This window comes from Scyliorhinus canicula, chromosome 16 (genome assembly GCF_902713615.1).
Source record: "Scyliorhinus canicula chromosome 16, sScyCan1.1, whole genome shotgun sequence".
NCBI lineage: Eukaryota > Metazoa > Chordata > Chondrichthyes > Carcharhiniformes > Scyliorhinidae > Scyliorhinus > Scyliorhinus canicula.
In genome coordinates this window covers 45,610,191-45,635,450 of record NC_052161.1, presented here as the reverse complement: position 1 = coordinate 45,635,450, position 25,260 = coordinate 45,610,191, and the positions used below count along the sequence as shown (strand labels likewise).

The window sequence follows — 25,260 nt, the reverse complement described above, 5'->3', positions numbered from 1 at the left end:
TTACTGTCAAGGCCTCAGCAATTTCCTCTCTTATCTCCTTCAGTATTCTGGAGTAGATCCCATCAGGCCCTGGGGACTTATCCACCTTAATATTTTTCAAGACGCCCAACACCTCGTCATTTTGGATCTCAATGTGACCCAGGCTAGCTACACACCCTTCTCCAGACTCAACATCCACCAATTCCTTCTCTTTGGTGAATACTGTTGCAAAGTATTCATTTAGTTTACCTCGCCCATTTCCTCTGGCTCCACACATAGATTCCCTCCCCTGTCCTTCAGTGGACCAACCCTTTCCCTGGCTACCCTCTTGCTTTTTATGTATGTGTAAAAACCCTTGGGATTTTCCTTAACCCCATTTGCCAATAACTTTTCGTGACCCCTTTTAGCCGGTGCAGACTCGATGGGCTGAATGGCCTCCTTCTGCACTGTAAATTATATGATTCTTTATAGGTCTAGCAAACAATTATAAAGGAAAATGGCATGTTGGCCTTTAGGAAGGAGATGGGAGTACTGGAGTAAAGAAGTCTTGCTTAAGTTGGACAGAATTTTGGTGAGACCACATCTGGAGTAGCAATTTCCCTCATTACATTTAAGAAATGTATATAGTTTATAATAAAGTGCTTAATCTTAGCAGAGAGATCTTTGGAGAGTCTTGGAAATATCTTCTTCGTGGTGGCCTAATCCCATGTTATGAGGCTGAAACTCAGTTTGGGGGACTGGTCAGGAATTCAGGCAGATTAGATTAGTGAAAAGACCAGAAGAAATGAGGCAGGTCTGGACACACATGGAACCACAGGAAAGGGATGTTTAGAACTTCAGCAGAGGCAACGCAGCCAAGAGGCCTGCTGTTCTCTCTTTTCTTTTGATGTCTTGATTTTTCAGATTAGCAAATGCTCATGTCAATTAAAACAAGCGTCACAGCCTCTGCTGAAGTTTCATTAGCTTATTCCCTGTGGTGCCTTCACTGTCAAGACTTGATGGACTCCCCACGCTTCCCCCACAGACCTGACCGACTGGGAGTCCCTCACAGCTTAGTCAGTCTGAATCATTCCTGACATACTCTGAGTCTTCTGCAATCATTCACACTCAAGTCCTGCTCATCTGTCATTTCTCATCTTCACAAACACTGTAGTTCACTCCCCAACTGCACTTGGTAATTGTACTTGTGATGCTGGGCATCAGATAGGTAGTGGCCATACGTTAAAATGTTTAACTCAAAGCACATACACCTAACAGCAAACCTCTAGCAGCTGGCTATTACAGTGATCTATGAAAAACACCCAACAATTTTCTGAAACATTTTAGTCTGAATTCACATAATATTTCTACATACAAAAATATGAAAAATTCTAATTAAAAATGATTACCGACAGATGCAATTCTGAACAATGCCAGAAAAAAGGCTTCATTCAATGATATGCTAAGGGCTGGCAGACGTACAGAAGATTTTATACGAGCAGTCCACAACTAAATGCTATGGAAAAATGTTATTTTCAGTACCAAATGTAATAAATGTTATACCTTTTTTGTTGACAATTTTTTAACTAAAATGTAAGATGCTATGTAACATATTTTTAAATGTCAAAACGTGATGGATATTGTTTGGAAAAGAAGCCTTGTGTTGGAAGGATTCATGGATCTTGTCGCTCAATAATTTGATTCTCTAGAAATGCTTCCCTGATGTTAAGAATGGTTTCACTGCCTGTGGTAATAATAACCAGTTTATTTTCACCAGTGTTAATAACAAACTGGAAAATGTAAAACTAACTACAATTTTGATTGATGACAACTGTAATCTTTACTCTGGTAGATGCCTCAGTATTCAATGAAGAGTAACATAATGTCATCAAAGTATTTTGTTTCAAAGGGGTCAGGCACAATTAAGCAACAACAGCACCAGATGTTATTCAAATATGCATGTACACAAAGTGTATGCACATAATGTTGTTTGGAAATAAAGGAAATAAGACACAGAGTCTCATTACTGATGCCAATATAAATTACTATCAATAGGTATACGTCAGTTTTGAGGTAATGCTCCAAAGGATCGGATTATTCAGGCATCTCTCTTGTACAAGTTCTAGTCTCAGTCCAGTATCTACGCATTATCAGATCCATGCATAATATATGAATTATGCTATTGATTGCACACTGCATAATGCCAAGGGTCAAACCTGCTGATCAGAGACAAAGAAGTTCCGTAACTGCAGTCAGGATTACCAGCCAGTTATATTTCAATGTTATCAGGGAGGCAACATTAAAAACATTCAAAATGTTAGGAGACTGGGCGGCATGCTACACTGGAAACTTATCATTCAGTTCTGAAAGCGAGGTTCAAGTTCAGCCCAGTGAATACTACCAAGCTGTTTGGCCATATGAGGAACCATAGGAAAGCTCTTTCCATCCTCAACTGATGTATAAACACATATTGGATTAAAATTTGTACTGGGCAACAGGCAAACAGAGTAAAAGCAAAACAACGGCCCATTTTATACACTGCTCAATTTTTATTCTGCACTGACTTCATGGGATAGAAAATTGTGTAGTGTGTCAAATAAATGACAATTCACTACTGTCCACTTTCCTCCACCATTCAAGACCAAGTTCACCCCCACAGATTTTAAACAGTGCACTTCTTTTTTTATTATTTCACAGGATGGGTGTGAGAATCACTGGTTAGACAGGAATTTATTGATCACCTCTAATTACCCTTGAGAAGGTGGTGGTGATCTGCCTTCTTGAACCACTGCAGTCGGTGTGGTAAAGGTACACACACAGTGCTGTTAGGAAGAGATTTCCAGGGTTTTGACCGAGCGTCAGTGAAGGAACGGTGTAATAGTTACAATTCCAGATGATATGTGGCTTGAAGGAGAACTTTCAGCCGGTGGTGTTCGCATGAATCTGCTGCCCATGCCCTTATAGGTGGTGGATGTAGTTGGTATTCTGCTATCCAAGGAGCCATGGTGAGTTGCTGTATTTTTAAAAATTCATTTATGGGATGTGGGCGCCTTGTTGCCCTTCAGAAGGTGGTGGTGAGTTGCCTTCTTGAACCGCTGCAGTCCTTGAGGTGTAGGTACATCCACTGTGCTATGAGGGAGGGATTTCCAGGATGTTTCCCCAGCGACAGAGAAGGAAACGCAATATATTTCCAAGTCAGGATGGTGAGTGACTAGGAGGGGAACCTCCAGGTGGTGGGATTCCAAAGTATCTGCTGCTCTTGGCCTTCTAGATGGTAGTGAGTGTGGGTTTGGAAGGTGCTGCCTGAGGAGCATTTGTGAGTTACTGCAATACATCTTGTAGATGGTACACGTGGTTGCCACTGTTCGTCGGTGGTGGAGGGTTGAATGTTTGACGAAGGAGGAGCGGGTTGCTTTGTCCTGGTTGACAGAACATAGAACATATAGTGCAGAAGGAGGCCATTCTGTATGTATTAATATGGCTAGTCCAGTTCAGTTCTGATCAATTTTAACCCCAGGAAGTTCATTGTTGGGTCTCAGCGATGGTAATGCCATTGATTATCAAGGGGCGATGGTTAAGTCCTCTCCTGTAGGAGATTGTCATTGGCCGGCACTTGTGTGGTGCGAATGTAACTTGCCACTTGTCAGCCCAAGCCTGGATATTGTCCAGGTCTTTCTGCATTTGGATGTTGTCTGCTTTATTATCTCAGGAGTCGCGAATGGTGCTGAACATTGTGCAGTCATCTGCAAACATCCCCACTTCGGACCTTATGATGGAAAGGAGGTCACTGATGCAGCAGCTGAGGATGGTTGGGCCTATGGCACTACCCTGAGGAACTCCTGCAGTGATGTCCTGGAGCTGAGGTGATTGACCTCCAACCACCACAACCATCTTTTTGTGCCAGGTATGACTCCAACCAGCAGAGAGTTTCCCCCCGATTCCCATTGACTCCAGTTTAGCTAGGGCTCCTTGATGCCATACTCGGTCAGATGCTGCCTTGATGTCAAGGTCAGTCAGTTCCTCCTCACTTTCATCTTGTAGGTGCTACAGTGATGGATGGGGTGAATGTTGAAGGTGATGGATGGAATACCAATCAAGCCGGCTGCTTTGTATTGGATAGTGTCTAGCCTCATTCAGGCAAGTGGAGAGCATTCCATCACACTCCTGGCTTGAGCCTTACAGGTTGTGGTTGACTTTAGGGAGTCATGAGGTGAGTTTACTCATCACAGAATTCCCAGCTTCTGATCTGCTTTTGTAGCCATAGTAACGTATTGGTCCAGTTCGGTTTCTGTCCAATCGCAACCCTCAGGATGTCATCAGAAATGGATTCAGCAATGGCAATGCCAATGAATGTCAAGGAAGATGATTAGATTATCTCTCAATGGAGCTGGTCATTGGTGTGGTATGATTGTTGCTTGTTACTTATCAGTCCAGGTCTTGCTGCACATAGACACAGCCTGTTTTGATATTTAATGAGTCACAAATGGTGTAGAACACTATGCAAACAGAAGCAAGCATCTTGATTTCTGACCTATAATGGAGTAAAGGTCATTGATGAAGCAGCATGAGATGGTTGGACTGGGGACAGTACCCTGTGGAACTCCTGCAGCAATGTCCTAGGACAGAGATGACTGACCTCTTCATGACCATCTTTCATTGTGCTCAGTGTGCCTGCAACCAGTGGAGAGTTTGCCCCTGATTCCCACTGACTTTAGTTTTGCAACAGGCGGTCTTGTGACACAGTGGTAGCATCCCTACCTCTGGACCAGAAGCTGCCAGTCCAACACCAGGATTTGTTGGCCATGGAAGGAGCGATGATAGAGTTGTTGAATGGGCTGATAATCAGCTCTGGACTCCTTCCATCACTTCCCCATTATTGCCCAAAGGGAAAAATTTACCCAAAGATATGTGTGTGAGGATATACTAAACGATGAAGTTTTGCAATGGCTACTTGCTGCAATATTTGGTCAAACATTACCTTCACATAAAGGGAAGTCACACTCACTTCACCTCTTGAGTATAGCTCTTTTGTCCATATTTTTCCCAAGGCTATAATGCGATCAGGGGATGAGCAGACCTGCAGAACTCTAACTGAGCATTAGTAGATAGGCTATTGCTGAGTAAGTGCCATGTGAGAGCACTGTCGACACCTCCTTCCATCACTTTGCTGAGGATTGAGAGTGGACTGATGGGGAGGCCATTGGCTGGGTGGAATTTGTCCTGCTCTTTGTGGACAAGATGTACGTGTTCAATTTTTTATACTGCCAGGTAGATACCAGTGTTGCACTGTACTGGAACAGCTTGGCTAGGATGTGGCTAATTTTGAATATTATTGCTGGGATATTGTCAGGGCCCATAGACTTTGTAGTATGCAGTGCCTTCAGCCATGTCTTGGTATCACATGGAGTGAATCAAATTGGTTGTGGCAGTCATCTGTGATCCTGGAAGCTCAGAAAGAGGCCATGATTAATCATCCACAGCAATCCTGGCTAAAGATGGTTGCCAATGTTTACTTTTGCACTGATGGGCAAGGCTCCCCAATCATTGAGGTTGAGAATATTTGTGAAGCCTTCTCATCCAGTGAGTTGTTTAATTGTCCACCACCATTCATGACTGGATGTGGCAGGACTGCAGAGCTTGCATCTAATCTGTAAATTGTGGAATTGCTTAGCTCTGTCTATTGCAGCAAGTTATCCTGTGCTGTGGCTTCACCCGGTTAACACTTCATTTTTACGTATGTCTGGTGTTGCTCCTGGCATGCTCTCCTGCACTCTTAATTGAACCACTTTTGATCCCGTGGCTTGATGGTAATTGTAGAGTGTGGGATATGCAGGGCCATGAGGAACAGATTGTGGTTGCATACAAGTCTGCTGTTGCTGATGGCCCACTGTGTCTCATGGATGCCCAGTTTTAAATTGCTCATTCTGTTCAAAATCTATCCTACTGAGCACCATGGTTGGGCCAACAACATGCTGAAGGGTCCTCAATGCAACGATGGGACTTTGTCTCCACAAGGACTGTGCAGTGACACTCCTACAAATACCACCATGGACGATGCATCTGTGATTAGTGAAGGATGAAGCTGGGATTTTGTTTTCTTCTTTGTTCCCTCATCACCTACTGCAGACCCAGTCTAGCAGCTATTCACGTTATAAAAGCAACAGCATGGTATCACAGTGGTTAGCAATGTTGCTTCACAGGATCCCAGGTTTGATTCCTGGCTTGGGTCACTGCCTGTGGGGAGTTCTCCCCATGTCTGTGTGGGTTTCATCCAGGTGCTCCGGTTTCCTCCCACAAGTCCTGAAAGACATTCTGTTAGGTGAATTGGAGACTCTGAATTCTCGCTCTGTGTACCCGAACAGGCGCCAGAGTGTGGCGGTAGGGGAGTTTCACAGCAATTTTATTGCAGTGTTAATGTAAGCCTACTTCTAACGCTAATAAAGGTTATTATTAGTAGCTGGAATCTGAAACAAAAAAAATACTGGACAATCTCCGCAGGTCCGACAGCATCTGTGGAAAGAGAAGGGAGCTAATGTTTTGAGTCTGGATGACACTTTGTCAAAGCTACAGAGAACTGGCGTCAAATTTATACTGTAATGGGAGGGCGTGGAGCGGTGCGGCTGCATAGGGGGCCAGCAATAGGTGGAGATTGACAAAGACGTCGAGGACAGAAGACAAAAGGAATGTAAATGGAGGTGATTAAGACTAAGAAGGGTGCTAATAGTGGCTCATTCAGCGATTAGAATGTGTGAATGGCAGAACAAAGATGAGCAGTGTCAAAGAGCAACTAGGAATAGATGGCCCAAGGGGAGTGGGGAAAGGGGGAACAATGGTGAGGGAAAAACCGATCAATGGAAGAAATTAAAATACATTGATAGAAATAATAATGGGGTAAAGGTGGAAGGGAGAGTTCAGAGTCTGAAGTTGTTGAACACAATGTTATGTGCCTAACTGGAAGATGAGGTGCTTTTCCTCGTTTGCCCTGGACATCACTGGAACATTGTAGCAGGCCAAGGATGGACATGTGGATGTGAGAGCAGCACGGTGAGTTGAAATAGCAGGTGACAGGGAGGTCTGGATCCTGCTTGCAGATGTATCAGAGGTGTTCTGCAAAGTGGTCACCCAGTCTGTGTTTAGTCTCTCCAATGTCGAGTAGACCACACTGGGAGCAGGAAATGCAATAGACCAGATTGAAGGAGTTGCTCATAAAACGCTGCCTCAATTGACAAGTGTTTAGGGCCTGAGATTTCATTGGAAGGTGCCGTGGGATGAGGGTGAGGTGTTGGAGTGATGGAGAAGTGGACCAGGGTCTCCCGGAAGGAACTGTCCTTGTGAAATGCTGGCAGGGGGAATGAGGGGAAGATGTTTTTGGTGGTGGAATCATGCTGGAGTTGGTAGAACTGGCGGAGAATGATTCTTCGAATGTGGAGGCTGGTGGGGTGAAAAGTGAGGACATGGGGGACCCTATCCTGGTTCTGGGACGGAGGAGAGGGGGCGAGGGCAGAGGTGCGGGAGAAGGGTCGGGCACAGTTGAGAGGGCATCGTATGAGGAACGGTTGAGGACTCTGGATCGGTACTCGTTGGAGTATAGAAGTATGAGGGGGGAATCTTATTGAAACTTACAGGATACTGCGAGGCCTGGATAGAGTGGACATGGAGAGGATGTTTCCACTTGTGGGAGAAGCTAGAACTAGAGGACACCATCTCAGACTAAAGGTTCAATCCTTTAAAACAAGATGAGGAGTAATTTCTTCAGCCAGAGGGTGGTGAATCTGTGGAACTCTTTGCCGCAGAAGGCTGTGAAGGCCATATCACTGAGTGTCTTTAAGACAGAGATAGATAGGTTCTTGATTAATAAGGGTATCAGGGGTTATGGGGAAAAGGCAGGTGAGTGGGGATGAGAAAATATCAGCCATGATTGAATAGCGGAGCAGACTTGATGGGCAGAGTGGCTTAATTCTGCTCCTATGTCTTATGGTCTTATAAGAGCCCTATCAACCACAGTGGGTAGGAAAACACGATTAAGGAAAAATGAAGACATGTCAGCAACACCTTTTTGGAAACTGGCATCCTAAGCACAGATGCAATGGAAGCAGTGGAACTGGGAGAGTGGGATGGAGTCCTTAAGGATTTGGGGTGTGACAAGCTGTAGTTGAGGTAGCTGTGAGAGTCGGTGGGCCTTTAATGGATACTAGTGGACAATCTACCCCCAGAAATTGATATAGATGTCAAGGAAGGGAAGGGAAGTGTCGGTGATGGACCTTGTGAAGGTAGTAGAAGGGCGGAAATTGGAAAGGAAATTAATAATCTTTTCCAGGTCCAGACGAGAACACGAAGCGGCACCAAAACAGTCGTTGGTGTACCGAATACAAAGTTATGGGATGGGACCGGAGTAGGACTGGAACAAGAATGTTCCACATACCCCATAAAGAGACAGGCAAAACTTGGACCCATGTGGGTACCCATAGCCACACCTTTGGCTTGGAGGAAATGAGACAAGTTAAAGGAGAAATCATTGAGTGAAAGGACAATTTCAGCTAGACGGAGGAGAGTGTTGGTGGATAGGGATTGTTCGGGACTCTGTTCGAGATAAAAGTGGAGAGCCCCCTGACCATCCTGGTGGGGAACAGAGGTGTAGAGTGATTAGGCATCCATGGTAAAGAGGAAGCAGTTAGGGCCAGGGAACTGGAAGTTGTTGATATGATGTAGGGCATCGGAGGAATCATGAATATAGGTTGGGACCTGACAAGATAAGAGAATATGGAGTCGAGATAGGAAAAAATTAGTTATGTGGGGGTTGGGGGGGGGGGGGGGGAATGGGGGGTTGCATTCAGCCCCTGTGAGGTAGAAGCAGTATCCCCAGCCCTTGGTAGCGGGTTTGATGACAAAGCCAGGGTTAGTCCTGAGAGAGCAAAGTGCAGCCAGTTCAAAAGGCGACAGATTAGATTGGATGAGAGGAGCGGAGAAACTGAGACGGTCAATGTCATGCTGACAGTTCTGAATGAAAATATCAAGGGCAGGTAAGTGGGCAGAGGGAGGGGTCCAGGTGAAGGGAGAACGCTGGAGGCGGGTAAAAGGATCTGTTGAACAGAGGGGGAGATCTCCTGCTCGAAGAAGTGAGCACAGAGAGGCGGCAAAAGAAGAGTTCAGCATCGTGTTGAACTCGAAGTTCATTGAGGTGGTGGCCTAAGGGTATGAAGCTGAGTCTTTGCTGAGTACAACGCATTCAGTCTCAGAGACGGTAAGATCTGAGGGTATGGTGAATACACAGCAAGAGCTGGGGTTAGAAGTTGGGATAAATCGGTCATTTTCAGGCTGGCAGAGCCTAAACTAGTGGAGTATCACAGCAATGTGCTGGGGACTAAACTATTTATGGACTATAATAAAGGAACAATGATCAAGCAGGTGGTTCGCCCAGGAGAAGGCTAGCCCATTGCACTTCGGGTGTGCTGACGCCTGCGATGCCCCCAAATGCGGAATACTCGACTGCAACATTTGTGATCTGGAAGAAGGGAAAGCCTGCATTGTGTCTGTCATGGCCCCTTCAGAGGTCATGGGATACGCACCATCCGGTTCCGTGTGACCACCTCAGAATACAAACTTCACCAATGAACAGGGCGGGGCTTCCCCTTTAACAGTACATGAACACCGACCTGCACCGGAGGACCCTTCAGGGAGTGGAGAGATTTGTGGTACGAGAAATAAATCTGTTAGTTTTGTATCCAACTGTGAGTTCCCTTGTGCTCATTTTGTTGGATTTTACAGTAGCCAGATTTGCCGATGATACAAAGATGGACAGAGAAGTAAATTATGAGGGGGATTCTCCGATCCTGGTCCACCCCGCAACCGCTGCTGGCGTGGATGGAGAATTTGGCACTCAGCCAAAGCTCCCGTTCACAGCAGCGGGACCGGAGAATCCTGTAGGTGTGAACGGACGGATAATCCTGCCCAAATCTGCAAAGGGATAAGGTGCGTGGGAAAAACATTGTAAAATGGAATATAAAATGGGAAATCGTGTGGTTGTCTAAATGAAGAATAGAAAAGAATATTATTTAACTGGCGAAAGTACAGAGGGATCTGAATGTCCTCATTCATAAATCACAAAAAGTTAGCATTTGGGGACAGATGTAATTGGGAAATCAAATGGAATGGTGGCCTTTACTGCAAGGGGGGTGAAATGAAATGAAAATCGCTTATTGCCACAAGTCGGCTTCAAATGAAGTTACTGTGAAAGCCCCTAGTCGCCACATTCCGGTGCCTGTTCAGGGGGGCTGGTACGGGAATGATGCAATATAAAAGCATAAATTCTTGCTACAATGTAACAGGACATTGGTGAGACTGCATCTGGAGTATTGCACACAGCTTTAGTCTCTTTACTTGCATTGGAAGCAGTTTAGAGAAGGGTCACTTGGCTAATTCCTGGGATGAGTGTTATGAGGAAAGGTTGGGCTTATACTCATTGAAGTTCAGAAGAATTAGAGGTGAGCTGATTGAAACAGCTAAGTTTCTGAGGGCGTCTGATGGGCAGAAACAAGGTGTTCTGAAGAAGTCCTACAGACTCAAAGTGTTAACTCTGCTTCTCTCTCCACAGATGCTGTCGGACTGACTGAGTTTTCCCAGCGTTTCCTGTCTTTATTTCAGAATTCCAGCATCTGCAATATTTTGCTTTTACTTTACTCTTATTGGGAACTAGGAGACAGTTTTAAACTAAGTGGTCTCCCATTTAAGATGGAGATGGGGAAGATGTTTTGCTCTCAGAGACCAGATGTAATTGGGAAATCAAATGGAATAGTGGCCTTTACTGCAAGGGGGTAAAATGAAATGAAGATCGCTTATTGCCACACGTCGGCTTCAAATGAAGTTACTGTGAAAGCCCCTAGTCGCCACATTCCGGCGCCTGTTCAGGGAGGCTGGTACGGGAATGATGCAATATAAAAGCACAAATTCTTGTTACTTTGCAATTCAATACAAACTGTCCCTTCTTCCAAGTTCCATAGAGAGCAGTGGAGGCTGAGTCATTGAAAATATTCAAGGGTGAGTTAGACAGGTTTTAGTTCAACAAGAGGGTTAATAGTTATGGAGGACAAGCTGGAAAGTGGAATTAAGAACAATCAAATCAGCCATAATTTTATCAAATAGCATAGTAGGCGAGATGGGCTAAAGGGCCTTCTCCTGCTCCTATTTCTTATGATCTGATGATCAAAAATTACAAACCCACTTCGAATGAAATTAGCTGAAGAGCTACATATAATATCAGCAATTTTCCGACAGTTTTGTTTCTTCAGGCCATTAAACCAACAGTTAGCATGCAGAAATCTAAAATATGGTGCTATTTGCTGCCTGGCACAGTGGCTTTGGCAGTGTTGCTGTTTGAGTGTTGAATATTTTTCCAGCACAATAAGGTAACATAGCACAATAAAGTACTAACAACACACTGAAATAAATTGTTGGCTTTCCTGGCACACATTGATATAAATAGGCTGGTTGGTTTATTGAAGGTTGCAACAGATTGTCTTCCTTATCTGGTTCCAAAAAACAAAGTCAAAGAGGGAATTTTCACCACACTTAAAATGCAGCTCTTCAACAAATGACAAATGCAAAGTAAGTTTGTTTGTAGCACCAGGCAATGTACAAGATTGTTTCTTTAAAGGTACTCCTGACTTCAAAGTATTTTACCCTGCTGTTCGACAGTAGTACATTACAAGTTAATGTTCTGGGTAAAGGAGGCTATAATGATGGGAAATTGGGTATATGACACGACTGTGTTGTCACTGTCACAAATAGATGCACTTGTCAATTGTTAGGCAGAAGAGTGGTTGACAATCTGACGTGATGATCTCTACTCAATTTCCCTTTCAAATGTCATTCCAGACTTAGGCAGATAATAAAGGATGTACATAGTGAGCGGGATCCTCTATCCCGCGTTCCGCGATGGGACAGAGAGTCGGGTATCGGGCCACAATCGGGATGGATGCGATGTTCTGATGCCCGGAACCAAGGCCCTTGCTGTGTACAGCGGGAGCAAATGGGTCTTAATGACCTATTTGCATTCATTTAGCGGGTCGGGCACTCTATGATCCGGCCCTCGACCTTCCGGGAACCATGTGGACGTGGATCACTTATGGTCACTGCCAGTGTAGCCTTGGTGTGGTGCAGTTGACTTCCTTGGTCACATCCATTCACACTGCTCAGTTGGAAAGGTTGTTCTATTTCTTCTGTCCTTGGGACAGCAAACCTCACTGCAGCCTTTGATATCCCACTGCAATACCTCCAGTGAGAAACTGTGACAAACAGCCTTTCCAAGTGTCCTCTCCCTTATTGAAGCTGTTGCAGCCTCAAATATCAAGGTGCTGTTGAGTCATCCTAAACCATGATATGGTTCCATCCTTAGACAGAATGGACCATCATCCAGCCTTTCCTCCCTGATCTCTCAGGGAACAAAGAGGTGGAATGAAAATCTGATTGCTCTTGGAATGAACAACTACAAGGTGCATATCAGTTAGCGGGTTTCCTGAAACAAAAATGGTCTTGCTGTTCTAGCATGAACTAAGTGGGTAAGATTCCACCCAGTATTTCAGGAGCACAACTTTCCACCAGTTCTGCCTTTCTATCTTGCGCAGAACTCTATGCTGATAGTTATAATCATATGTACATATTTATGGGGTTCATTCATGTTTAGTTTTCTACAACTGAAAATGGTATAAAACTAGAAACTGTTCGCGATTTTTGCCCAGCAAGCAAGTATTTTTAACTCTGTTTCTCTCTCCACAGGTGCTGCAATATCTGCTTCTGAGTGTTCCCTACATTTTCTGTTTGCCCGCTGTTTTCCTCATTGAAGAGGTCTGTTGAAGAGACCGCGATTTGAAGATATCTGAAAGAAATTAATATCTTGAAACAACTATTTCTGGACAATGGACATTAGGGGCTGGATGAAGGGGAGTTGCCTTGTCCTGCATAGTGCAGAATTAAGCAGGGAAACAACTGCGCTTGCCGCTAAAATAGACACCTTGAACAACCAAGAACTTTGTGGATTTTACGCGTTCACCGTCTTTGTGCCCTCCGACACAGTGTACTTCTCTAGTTCCCTGGGCAGCAGCAGTCGCACGGCAATCTGGATCTCCCAGGAGTTGATTTTTTTTTTAAGTTTAGTGTACCCAATTCATTTTTTTTTCCAATTAAGGGGCAATTTAGCATGGCCAATCTACCTAGCCTGCACATCTTTTGGGTTGTGGGGGTGAAACCCATGCAAACATGGGGAGAATGTGCAAACTCCACACGGACAGTGACCCAGAGCCGGGATCGAACCTGGGACCTCGGCACCATGAGGCATCGGGGCTAACCCACTGCGCCACCGTGCTGCCCTTTCCCCGGAGTTGTTATGGACCAGGTGGGAAGACTCACCTGCAATGCACACAAAAAATGTAATTGACGAATGAATTTGTGATGCCCATGGCTACAGAGGAGATGCCAGTGTCGGGATGTAGAGGGAGTTACTTTCTTTTCTGAATTTCTTCCTCACCTTGCCACTCTTCATTGTTAGCTACTTCTGTCCTTTCTTGCCAACCTTCTTGGAAAATGGCTGCTTCTTTTCCTTACCCATTGTCACGTTCAAGTTCACAAATGGAATAATGTCGGTGCAAGCTTGTCTGTCAGCTCTTTTAAGGCAATTTCTGTTCTAATTTGGATGGTATTGCAAGAAATTAAGGGTGCGATTTAACATGCAAAAAACAGTCCCGTTTTGGGCATGTATAGTGGGGTGTTTCTCAGTGCCTGCAACGCTGAGAACAACCTCTCTATCTCACAGGGCTCTGCCATTTCTTTTGGCCTTGGTATGCAGGAAGATGACTCGCAGATCAGAACGCCTTTTTTAAGGGCCGTCCCGATCTTTCGACCATCTTCTGTTCCTCCACCGAGGCCTCTGGACCCCACCCCCCCCCCCTCCCCCCCCCCCCCCCCCACCCCACCCCCCACACACTGCCCCAACTTACCTCTTTGGGGGTTCTCGAACACCCCTCCTTCTCACTCCACCTTTTAAGGGCAAGTCACCTCCAGGCCCATTCCCTGGCATGGGCAACTCAGCACACGGCACCTTAGCTCTTTCAGCCTGGCATCCTGGCAGTGCTGCTGCTAACCTGGGCGCCCTGGAAAATTAGTTGTCTAGCCAGGGGGGCACTGCCAGGGTACCCAGGTGGCAGTGCTTGGCTGGCAGCACCAAGGTGCACCAAGTTGCCATGCTGGTGATCGCGCCCGGGGATGTCGGGGGATCTTGTGAGCCGTTCTGAGCATTGCAAATTCCACAAGGTTTAACAGCCTCATTGCGTCACTGAGTTGGACACGACAAGGCCATTAGACCTTGCCTGCAATAAAACTTCAAACAATTGATCAAATACTAATGTACAATGCTTTACTTATAGCTACAATTAAATATAATGACATTTTTATAGATACTTACCTATGGATTTAATTTATGTTTGATTTCGTACTACATCAAATTGGATAAAACTTGGAACAGCCATCAAATCTATTCAGGATCCTTGACCAGCCAACACATATTTTGGTTGCCTTAGCTTATAATAAAAAAAAGATTTTGAGCCTAATTTGACATATAAAAATGCGACTGATATATAACATCCTGAAGCTCAAACATGTTTTATTTCATTCAACTGTAGCTTAAATGATAATACTGCATGATATGCATTCTACATTTCCCAAATTATACTCCTGCTGCTTCACAGATTGATTTCATTGAGGTTCAAGCTTAATCGATACCAGCATAAGCACTTCCCAGTAAACATTTGCTGGATAGCAATCATTCTAGCAACAATGCTAAGTGCTGGTATTAGGCATCATTATTGTGCAAAGGATGTTGATCTGTGGTGTGCAGTCATGTTCACACTATACAAAAACAAAGGTGACAGAGGAGACTGCAATAATCACTCAGGCATTTCACCCCTTAGTGTTATGGGGCAGGCCTTTGCTAGGTTCAGCTTAAAAGGCTCCATCTACTTGCAGACCATGTGTACCCAAAAGTAGAGTGCCGTTTCTGTGTCTGAAGATCTACTGTGCAGATAAACTTCACCAAATGCCAGCTGATGTGTTGGGTAAACTGGGTCTATGTGGACTGCGTTTGATGCAGTGCAGAGAGAGAGACAGGCTTCCAACACTTGAAGAGATGCAACACAATTTTATTGAACAACTAACATGCTTAACTGTGGGCTGACACTATGCTGACTTGACTGGAGATCTGAGGCTAACCTGACCAGACTAACTGACTACCACATGGTGTTTGTTCTAGCTGCTGCTCACGAGCTCTGTCTGTCTCAGAGGCAGGATCCCGAGAGCGCGGGAAAACTGGTGCCCTCTGGCTTTATAGTGGCCGTGTTCTGTCTGGTGATTGGCTGCTGTGTTCTGTATGCTCACTGGTCATTCTGTGTGTCAATCAATGCCTGTCTGCACTCCATCATATACCTGGATGTATGTTATGACATCTCCCCCCCATTTAAAAAAAAAAAAATGTGTTCAGGTCAATAAATAATGAATATGTGTACAGGAACTTGTCTATATACAGAATATGCTAACTTATATACATGGGAAGATGTCTAGTGCAGATAGAGGGCAGATAACACATGAGAAAAAAAATGATATGTACAGATGTCAAAACGATGGGAGAATAAGGTAATGCAACATTCAGTCTATAAATTCAGTCTCTGTGGCGGGCGACAAATTCTGGTTGACTTCCTCAAGGGTGGGTCAGGGGCTGCCTGCACCTGAATGGGCGGAACTGCCTCGGAACTGCGGTGGTCGTAGAGGTCGGTCGAATAACTGGCAGATCGGTGGCCTCGTGGAAGGGCGCGTCCTGAGGAAGCAGTGTGCGAGACCGGACATCTCCGTCGGGTGGCGGGCGTGGAAGTCTGCGCAGTGCCCGCCTGTTACGCCGGAGAAAGGAGACATCAGGCATGCGAATGAGGAACAATCTCGGGGCCACTTGCTTGACCACCACAGCCGTGGCGGACCAGCCACCGTCAGGCAGCTGAACACAAACTCAGTCAGCAGGGACCAGCTCAGGGAGATCTGTGGCATGGGCATCGTATGCCAACTTGCATTGGGCCCAAGACTGCTGCATCCTCTGTATGACCGGGAAATTGTCAAGGTCCTGAATGTGGATAGCCGGCACCGTCGTTCGCAGTGTGCGGTTCATCAGGAGCTGCGCTGGGACAGCCCTGTTGGCTCTATAGGCCAACAGCGCCAGGTTGAAATCAGAACCCGAATTAGCAGCTTTGCACAATAGCCTTTTAACAATGTGGACCCCTTTTTCGGCCTTCCCATTTGACTGGCGGTAGTGGGGGCTGGATGTGACGTGCCGAAATTTGCACAGCCGGGCAAAATCGGACCACTCTGGCTGAAGAAACAGGGGCCGTTGTCACTGATCACCATAAGTGGGATCCCATGTCGGGCAAAAGTTTCCTTGCATGCCTTGATTACCGCCGCCGACGTGAGGTCAGACAGTCTGACCACTTTGGGGTAGTTGGAAAAGTAGTCCACTGGGTTCAGGAGTTTGCAGGCCCAAGCACTGAGCAGGAAAGCTCGGGTTGGTTCCTACGATTTCAAATCGCAGCGTTGCTTTTAATGACCTGTTGGACACCGCAAGTTAGCATGAGCCACTGGCAGCAATGGCACTGCCATTGTAGTCGAGGAGCTGGCAGGCCGGTGGAAGAATACTTGGTCTGACATGGATGGTGTTGTCGAGGTCAGAATTTGAAATGAGATTTGCTGAAGCACCGGTGTCCAACTTGAAACGTATGCGAGCCTTGTTAACCGTAAGGGGAGCACACCACTCGTCGTCCAGATCAATGCTCAGGATTGGGAGTTGTTTCACCATCGTTGAGAAAGGCTGCGCATTCTTAGTGATGATGCCCAACCGGAATGGGGATTTGAGGCCCTCAGCGTCAGGATCTGGTGGGCTCTCGGGGTCGGACTCTGTCACGGGCTGTTGTACTGATCGGATGCTCCTACGCTGTGGCTGGGATCGTTGTGTGCTGGGCAGAGCAGCAGATCTGCAGAGGGCTGTGTAGTGGCCAAGCTTGCCACACTGGAGACAGCGTCGAGATTTTTCTGGACATTGCTGCTTTAAATGGGCGGAGCCACAACTGGAACACGTCATGACACCAACGTCAGGATGTTCCATACACCACAGTGCATGCGCAGTGCGGTCGAACGGCGTGCGCACTTGCACGGGCTTGTCGTCGGTCTCGCCGTCCCCTCGGTCGTGGCGCGCATGCGCTGGAGCCCGGGAAAAGCGCGTGAAATGGCCACTCTCATCCAGACCTGCATTTGGGTGAGCTGCTTAACTTTTACGAGCTGCTGGCGAAGGGAATCGGAGTGGAACCCAAAAACGATCTGATCTCGGATCATGGAATCATTTGTCGAGTCATAGTTGCATGACTATGTGAGGATGCGAAGATGGGTTAAAAATGACTGAAAAGGTTCATCCTTACCCTGAAGACTCTGCTGGAAAACGTACCGTTCAAAGCTCTCATTGACCTCAATGTCGAACTTCAGCAGGACTGTTTTAAACTTCGTCTTGTCTTCGCCTTCAGCAAATGTGAGGGAGTTGTAGATGTGGATGGTGTTGGTCCCCGGCTGTAGAAAGGAAGAGTGCGATCTTCCTGGCATCCGATGCAGCCTCGAGGTCGGTGGCTTCACGATAGAGCTGGAACTTCTGTTTGAAAATCTTCCAGTTTGCACAGAGGTTGCCGGCGATGCGGAGCTGCGGATGAGGGCGGACGTTATCCATTTTACCGGATGGCTGATCGCTGGTCAAAGGCAGATTATCTCAAGGTAGGTCCGTCAAACCTCAGCATCATTCACTGGTACCATGATGTGTTGGGTAAGCTGGGTCTATGTGGACTGCGTTTGATGCAGTGTAGAGAGAGGCAGGCTTCCAATACTTGAAAAGATGCAACATGATTTTATTGAACAACTAACTATAATACATGCTTAACTTTGAGTTGGCACTATGCTGAATTGACTGGAGACCTGAGGCTAACCTGACCAGACTAACAGACTACCACATGGTGTTTTTCTAGCTGCTGTTCACCAGCTCCGTCTGTCTCAGAGGCTGGATCCCGAGAAAGCGGGAAATCTGGTGCTTTATAGTGGCCGTGTCCTGTCTGGTGATTGGCTGCCATGTTCTGTGTGCTCACTGGTCATCCTGTGTGTCAATCACTGCCTGTCTGCACTCCATCATATACCTGGATGTATATTATGACACTAGCTACAAGGGATACACAGTACACCTCTTTATCTTACTTTGGTAGATCTCACTAAGGAATTCAACAATGCCAGCAGGGCAGGACTCAACAAGATTTTTAGGAAAATTAGTTATCTAGCAAACCTCTCAGTCTCATCTGCTTCTTCCATGAGAATATTCACTGCACTAACGTTTGATGGCTGCACTTCCAAATGAAGAATGGAGTGAAACACTACTGTTGTGCTCGAGCTCCACTCTATTTGGCATTTTCTTCTCCAGTCTCCTAGCCTTTGCCTCCCCTGTATATATGGAGGAAGTCTGCTTACATATTAGGTCAGATGGCAAACTCTACAACCTATCAAGACTGAAAGTGAAGATAAAAACATATTATTTCCTGATCCACTGTAACCTCGTCACCCAAACGGCACTCAGTTACAAAGGTTCATGGACTGTTTCTGCCATGCCTGCTTGTTCTCCCTGATGTTAAGTGTGAACAAATGGTGGTCATGGGACAAGATGTTGCATCTCCATCCCTGATCACACTAAATAACACCCTGCCGGCAGTGGCGAGCAAATTCTGCTGCATTGGGTCCACAGAAACAGAGAATTTACCCCTTGATGCAGAATTTGATACACGCATAGGGAAAGCAACCACTTCCTTCGATTGGGTCACATAACGTAGATTGACTTCAAACTGACCCTCAGGACAAAGCTGATGGTTGAAAGGCCTGTGTTCCCAGCAGCTCACTGTATGGCTCTGAAACATGGACAATGGAAGAGTGTTGGCATGATGCCAAATGTACAATTGTACTAGTAAAATTGATTATGCAAATACAAACAATTTTGTAAACTGCATACTCACATTTTAATATTTATTGACCATTTTATTCTTAAATAATCAGAAAGACTTATTTTGTGCAACTGATTGTAGCTTTACAGTTAATGGCCTGGGCTGGATATTCCTGCAGGCAGAGCACCCCAACACATGGGTTTGCTGGCAGCATGAGGTGGCTTCAATGGGAAATCCCATTAGCAAACGGCGTGAGTAGTGAATCCCACCACCAGTAAACACCGCGCTGCCGAGAAACACACGGCTGGGCGGCCAGAGAATTCAGCCGCAAAATTACTCAATGCATACGTCTTGACAGTTTCTTGCTGTCACTCTTCGTCCTTTTTTTGTAGATTGTATCCAACCAATTCAAGAAGAGCAATTGTTATAGCCTAATGGGGCCAATGCTATCATTTAAACATATGTAGATTTTAAAACATACACAACTAAATTTGCATATGAATGAATCAAACATGTACCGTACAATTCAACTTTCTCATGTATGCCATTGGATAGTAATTATTGTATGTTTGGTGCAAATCCTTTTTTGATTGCAATTGAAATTAACTGTTAAGTTTTTTTATTGGAACCAATCACCATTCTGTTATATAAACCCCATTTGTTCTGGTGGTGTACACATTTAGGTTTTTTATGTTCTTTTACGAGATGTGGGCATCGCTGGCTAGGGCAGCACTTATTGTCCATTCCTAATTACCCTTCAGAAGGTGCGCTGAGCCTCCTTCTTGAACCGCTACAGTATATGTGGTGTAGTTATACTCACAGTGCTGTTCTGAAGGGAATTCCAGCATTTCAACCCAGCGACAGTGAAGGAACAGTGACATAGTTCCAAGTCTGGAAAGTGTGTGGTTTGGGCAGGGAACATACGACTGATGGTGTTCCCATGCAGCTGCTGCCCTTGTCCTTCTTCATAGTAAAGGTCGAGGTGCTGTTGAAGGATCCTTGGTGGGTTGCTGCAGTGCATCTTGTATGTGGTACACACTGTTGCCACTGTGCATCAGTGGTGGAGAGAGTAAATGTTTAAAGTGGTCGATGAGGTGCAAATAAAACAGACTTTTAATTTGGATAATGTCATGCTTGAGTGTTGTAAGAGCTGCACTTATCCAGGAAATGGTGAGTATTCCATCACAATCCTAACTTTGCCTTGTTGGTAGTGGACAGGCTTTGAGGTGTCAGGAGGTGAGTTACTCAATGCAGACTACCCAGTCTCTAGCCTCTTCCTGTAGCTAAGAGTACAAGTGCTGAGTAACCCAGATTCTGTTGAGGCTGCTTTGGACTTGTCCTGTTTTTTGTGTGTAGAAATACCTGGGACATTTTCCACATTGTCAGGTAGATGCCAGTTATGTAGCTGTGCCAGTTATGTAGCTGTGCTGTAACAGATTGGCTAGGGGCATGGTTTGTTCTGGGGCAGAATACCTCAGTATTATTATCAGAATACTGTTAGGGTCCATAGCATTTGCATTACCCAGTGACTTCAACCGTTTCTTGATATCACATGGAGCGAATAAATTTGGCAAAAGACTGGTGGCTGTATTGCTGGGGGACCTCAGGAATATGCAAAAATGGATCATTCACTTGGCACTAACTGAATGAAGATGGTTGCCAATCTTTCAGCCTTGAATTTGCACTGATGTGTTTGGCTCGCCAATCATTGTGGAATCTCTTCCTGCAGTCTGTTGTTCAATTGTCCACCATCATTCCTGACTGGATGTGGCAGGACAGCCGAGCTTAAATTTGATCCATTGGTTATGGGATCACTTAGCTCCGTCTATCACATACCGCTTATTCTGTTTGGCATGCATGCCCTTTGCCAGATTGACACCTCATTTTTAGGTATGCCTGATGTTACTCCTGGTATGCACTCTTTATTGAACCAAGGCTGATCCCCTGGCTTGATGGTAATGATATAATAGGGGATATGCTGAGCCTTGAGGTTACAGATTCTGTTGCTGCAGATGGCCAACAGCGCTTCAAGAATGCCAAGATTTAAGTTACTTCATTTGTTCAAAGCGTATACCATTTAGCATGGTGGTAGTGCCACATAACACAATGAAGCACATCCTCAAGGTGAAGTTACAACTTCATCTCCACAAAGACTGAGCAGTGGTCACTCCTACCATTACCGTCATGACAGAGGCAACTGTGATAGATTGATGAGGACAATTTCAAGTATGTTTCCCTCTCACTGACTTTTTCTTCATCTGCCGCAGACCCAGTCTAGCAGCTATGCCCTTTAGGACACGGCCAGCTAGGTCGGCAGTGACGCTACCTTTTGCCCGTGCCTGCGTCAGTCTCAGCACCCCAACCCAAAAAGATATGCAGGGTAGGTCAATTGGCCACGCTAAATTGTCCCGTAATTGAGAAAAAAAAAGAATTGGGTACAGTAAATTTATGAAAAAATAGTGACGCTACCGAGCCACTTATGGTGATGGACAGTGAAGTCCTCCACCCAGAGTATATTCTGCATCTTTGCCACCCTCAGTGCTTCTTCAAAGTGATGCTCAACATGGAAGAGTAATGATTCATCAGCTGAGGAGGAACAGTATCTGGTAACCTACAGGAGCTTTCCTTGCCCATGTGTAACCTGATGCCATGAGACTTCATGGGGTCCCGAGTCATGAGGACTCTCAGGGCTAAATCCCTCCACTGTATATTACTTGCCTCCATCTCTAGTGGGTCTGTCCTATTGCACAGAGGATCAGTCCGAGGTTGTTATGAACCTTTGTCTATAAGATATGATTCTGTGAGTATGACATGTCAGGTTGTTGCTCGACAGCTGTCCCAATTTTGGCATAAGTTATCAAATGTTATTAAGGATGTATTTACAAGGTCGACAGGGCCGGGTGTGTTTTTATAGTTTTGGGTGCTTAGGTTGATGCCAAAAGGTCTGTTTCCTTTCATTCGTTTTAGAATTTGTGGTTTTCTCAGCCATTTCAGAAGGTATTTAAAAGTCAACCGCATTGCTGTGATTCAGGAGCCACCAAGGCTCCTGAGACAGCACCTTCCAAACCCACTACCACTACCTTCTAGGACGAGAGCAGCAGATACATGGGAACGCCACCGCCTGGAGGTTCCGCTCCATGTCACTCACCACCCTGACTTGGAAATATATCGCCATTCCTCCACTGTCGCTGGGGCAACATCCTGGAATTTCCTCCCTAATAACACAGTGGGTGTACCTACACCTCAGGGGCTATAGCAGTTCAAGAAAGCAACTCACCACCACCTTCTGAAGGGCAACTAGGGATGGCCAATAAATGCTGGCCTAACCAGCGACACCCATATCCCGTAAGAAAACATATAGGTCAGACCAGGTAAGGTTAGCACATTTCCTTTCTTAAAGGACATTAATGAACAAGTTGGGTTTTTCCAACTAGCCACAATTATGGTCATTGTAACTGGAACTAGCTTTTATTTCCAAATTTATTCATTGAATTTAAATTCCACAAACTGCCATAGTGGGATTTTATTCCCTGTTCCCAGAGGATTATCCTTGTCCTCTGGATTAGCAATCCATTGACATCACCACTACGCCTACCCTTAAATGTATTAATTTAGGTTTCATTTATGGCACCCTGGTAGCCACCAAATATGCCTACAATACCCTGGACTCCTGAGATACCTGCCAGGTGTTGGAAGTATTATGCCTTCTTCAGCTGTTATCCAACTGGGAAAGTGACAACGCTGCTTTTCCTGACGTCTCTGGTTTTTCAGGAATGAGTTCAGATTATCTCCCAGACAACAAGGAAGCTCCATTGAAGCTCGATAGCATATATTCTCAGCTCTTTGAAGTTGTCTGTAAATCAGAGGCATAACCTGGTCTTTTAAAAAAATTATTTCATGGGATGTCGGTGTCATTGGTAAGGCCGCATTTGTTGCCCATCCCTAATTGCCCTTGAATTGCGTGGCAAATAAGAGTCAACCACATTGCTGTAAGGGCAACAGATTTCCTTCCCAGAAAGGACATTAGTGAACCGGATGGGTTTTCACAAAAATTGACAATGGTTTCATGATCATCATTAGACTTTTAATTCTACATTTTTCAAATTTGAATTGAAATTTTACCATCTGCCATGGTGAGACTCGAACTCCAGTCCCCAGAGCATTACCCTTGGTTTCTGGATTACTAGTCCAGTGACAATGCCACTATGCAAACACCTCCCCTCACTGCAGTAAAAGTATCATGGACAGGTCATTTTTGTCCAGGTAAAAGTGGCATCACTTTTGTTGAAATTCAAATCTTTGTGAATTAATATCTTTGTGAATTAACATCAGACAACATAGGTTGAAATATTAATGAAAATTAACATGTTGTGTCTTCATGAATTGGTTCTCCCAAGTCAAATTTCGAATACTGTAAGAATTTCTAATGCGGCAGCTATTTCATAGTCTTCATTTTAGCTGAATAACAGCTCCCATCAAAATAATGCAATTAATTGTTTTGGGGAGGAGGGGGAACATAGTCAGCTGCATGCTTCCTCTGCACCCAAGACAATTCAATTGAGATGAAAGCACTGCATGCTGGAATCTGAAACAAAAAGAGAAAATGCTGGACAATCTCAACTTGTCTTGACAGTATCTGTGAAGAGAAAACTAAGCTAAGGTTTGAAGTCTGGATGACCCTTTATCAAATCTTAGTCAACTCAACTGAACCATTATCAGGAAAATCCACTGACATTTTTTAATAGGGCTACCTATTTATCTTCTGCTCCGAATGGATACAATGAAAACTGGAGTATTTCTTATGGGAGCAAGTAGCATGAGAGGTAATTCTAGTAAATTAAAATCTTTGTCACATTTCTGACTGACGTTGCGCACAGGCTGTGTGTAGCTTCTCAGGGCTGCATCCATTGTCCAGGTGCATTTGGCTAGGTTGAGCCCATTCAGCACTTTGAAGGATTTTCCCATGTCCGGTAATACATGAGGTAGGCATCCAATATGAAAATAATAAATGTCATACTTGTTAATCGTAGGCTTCAAAATAAATTAGTAAGTTGATCAACAATAAGGACAACACAAATGGAACAGTAGTGTCCTGTGCTCGTCTTCCAGACTTCTTAAGTATTCCGTTTCTTTGCTTGAAACTGTAGTTTTGCCTTGTACCACAAGTCTGTCTCATTCCAGTGCACACTCTGTGACAGCTCCCCACAGACTCTTTTCTCTGTATCGTCCTTCCTTTGTTTTTCATTTTTTCAAGCAGCTCCCAAGCTTCGTGTTTATTCAAACCATATCGTGCTGACTTCACCAGAGATCACAGTGAAATCAGTGTGTATATAAAATTGTTGTTCTGTCTTACAATGTCTTCCTTTCTCTAATGAATTTTTCCCAGTATTATTTGAAAAGCATTTTCAAAAAACATTTTACAGCATTTTCATTTCTCACCAAGCAGAAGGGTTTATTATAAGAATTTGTCTCAGGGGCCTGGGGTACAAAAAAGAGGTAAAGAGAGTTCAGAACCACCAAGTGGAGACAGAAAAACAGGTAGGAATTATGACAGCAGGTTTACGCTCCACTGGCAAACTGAGAGAAATTTCAACCGGTTTTCAGGCAGGTGTAAGTTCCAGTTGTTGTATAAAAGGCCCACGTGTTAAAAGGTGACAAGCTCTGTAATATCATTAATATGTGAAGTCCAGCAGAGAATGCATCCCAAAATCAAGACCAGCAAACTCAGGTACATGGGGCTGGATTCTCCGGTTCCCTAGCTGTGAGTTCCTAGGCAGCATACCTTCGCCAGCAGTGGGATTCTCCATTCCCGCCACTGGCCAATGGGATTACCCATTGTGGCCACCCCACTCTGCCGGGATACCAAAAGAGAATCCCACCGGCCGGGAGAATTTAGCCCATGAATTTTGGCCTGAGTGTATCTTTCTTCTGAGATCCACAGATCTCGAAAGACGTACTTTTAGGTAATTTGGACATTCTGAATTCTCCCTCTTTGTAATTCAAGGCAAATCTACATCATACTGAAATATGAAGTATCTTTCACTGATAGTTTGTTACCTTGGAAAAAAATACACAAATTTGAAAAATGATTGATGCACTCTTTTAGAGATGTTCTTTTTAAACAATACATAAGATGATAATATTCTAAACATAAGACAGACTTAACTGTTTGAGCATATAGAGTAATATTATGTTTGTAATATGTTCACCCATCACTTATGTGCTCGTTGTTCTATAATCTCATCCAGCCCTACAACCCACT

General features: G+C 44.9%; 1 protein-coding gene and 1 pseudogene across 11 annotated transcripts in view; one reads left to right on the top strand and one right to left on the bottom strand.

The window, feature by feature from the left end:
- Window positions 1-25,260, bottom strand: part of LOC119950570 (transcription elongation regulator 1-like protein) — a 924,053-nt gene that overhangs the window by 542,780 nt on the left and 356,013 nt on the right. The gene's annotated exons all lie outside the window — the stretch shown is intronic.
- LOC119951088 lies at window positions 9,349-9,492 on the top strand (annotated as a pseudogene).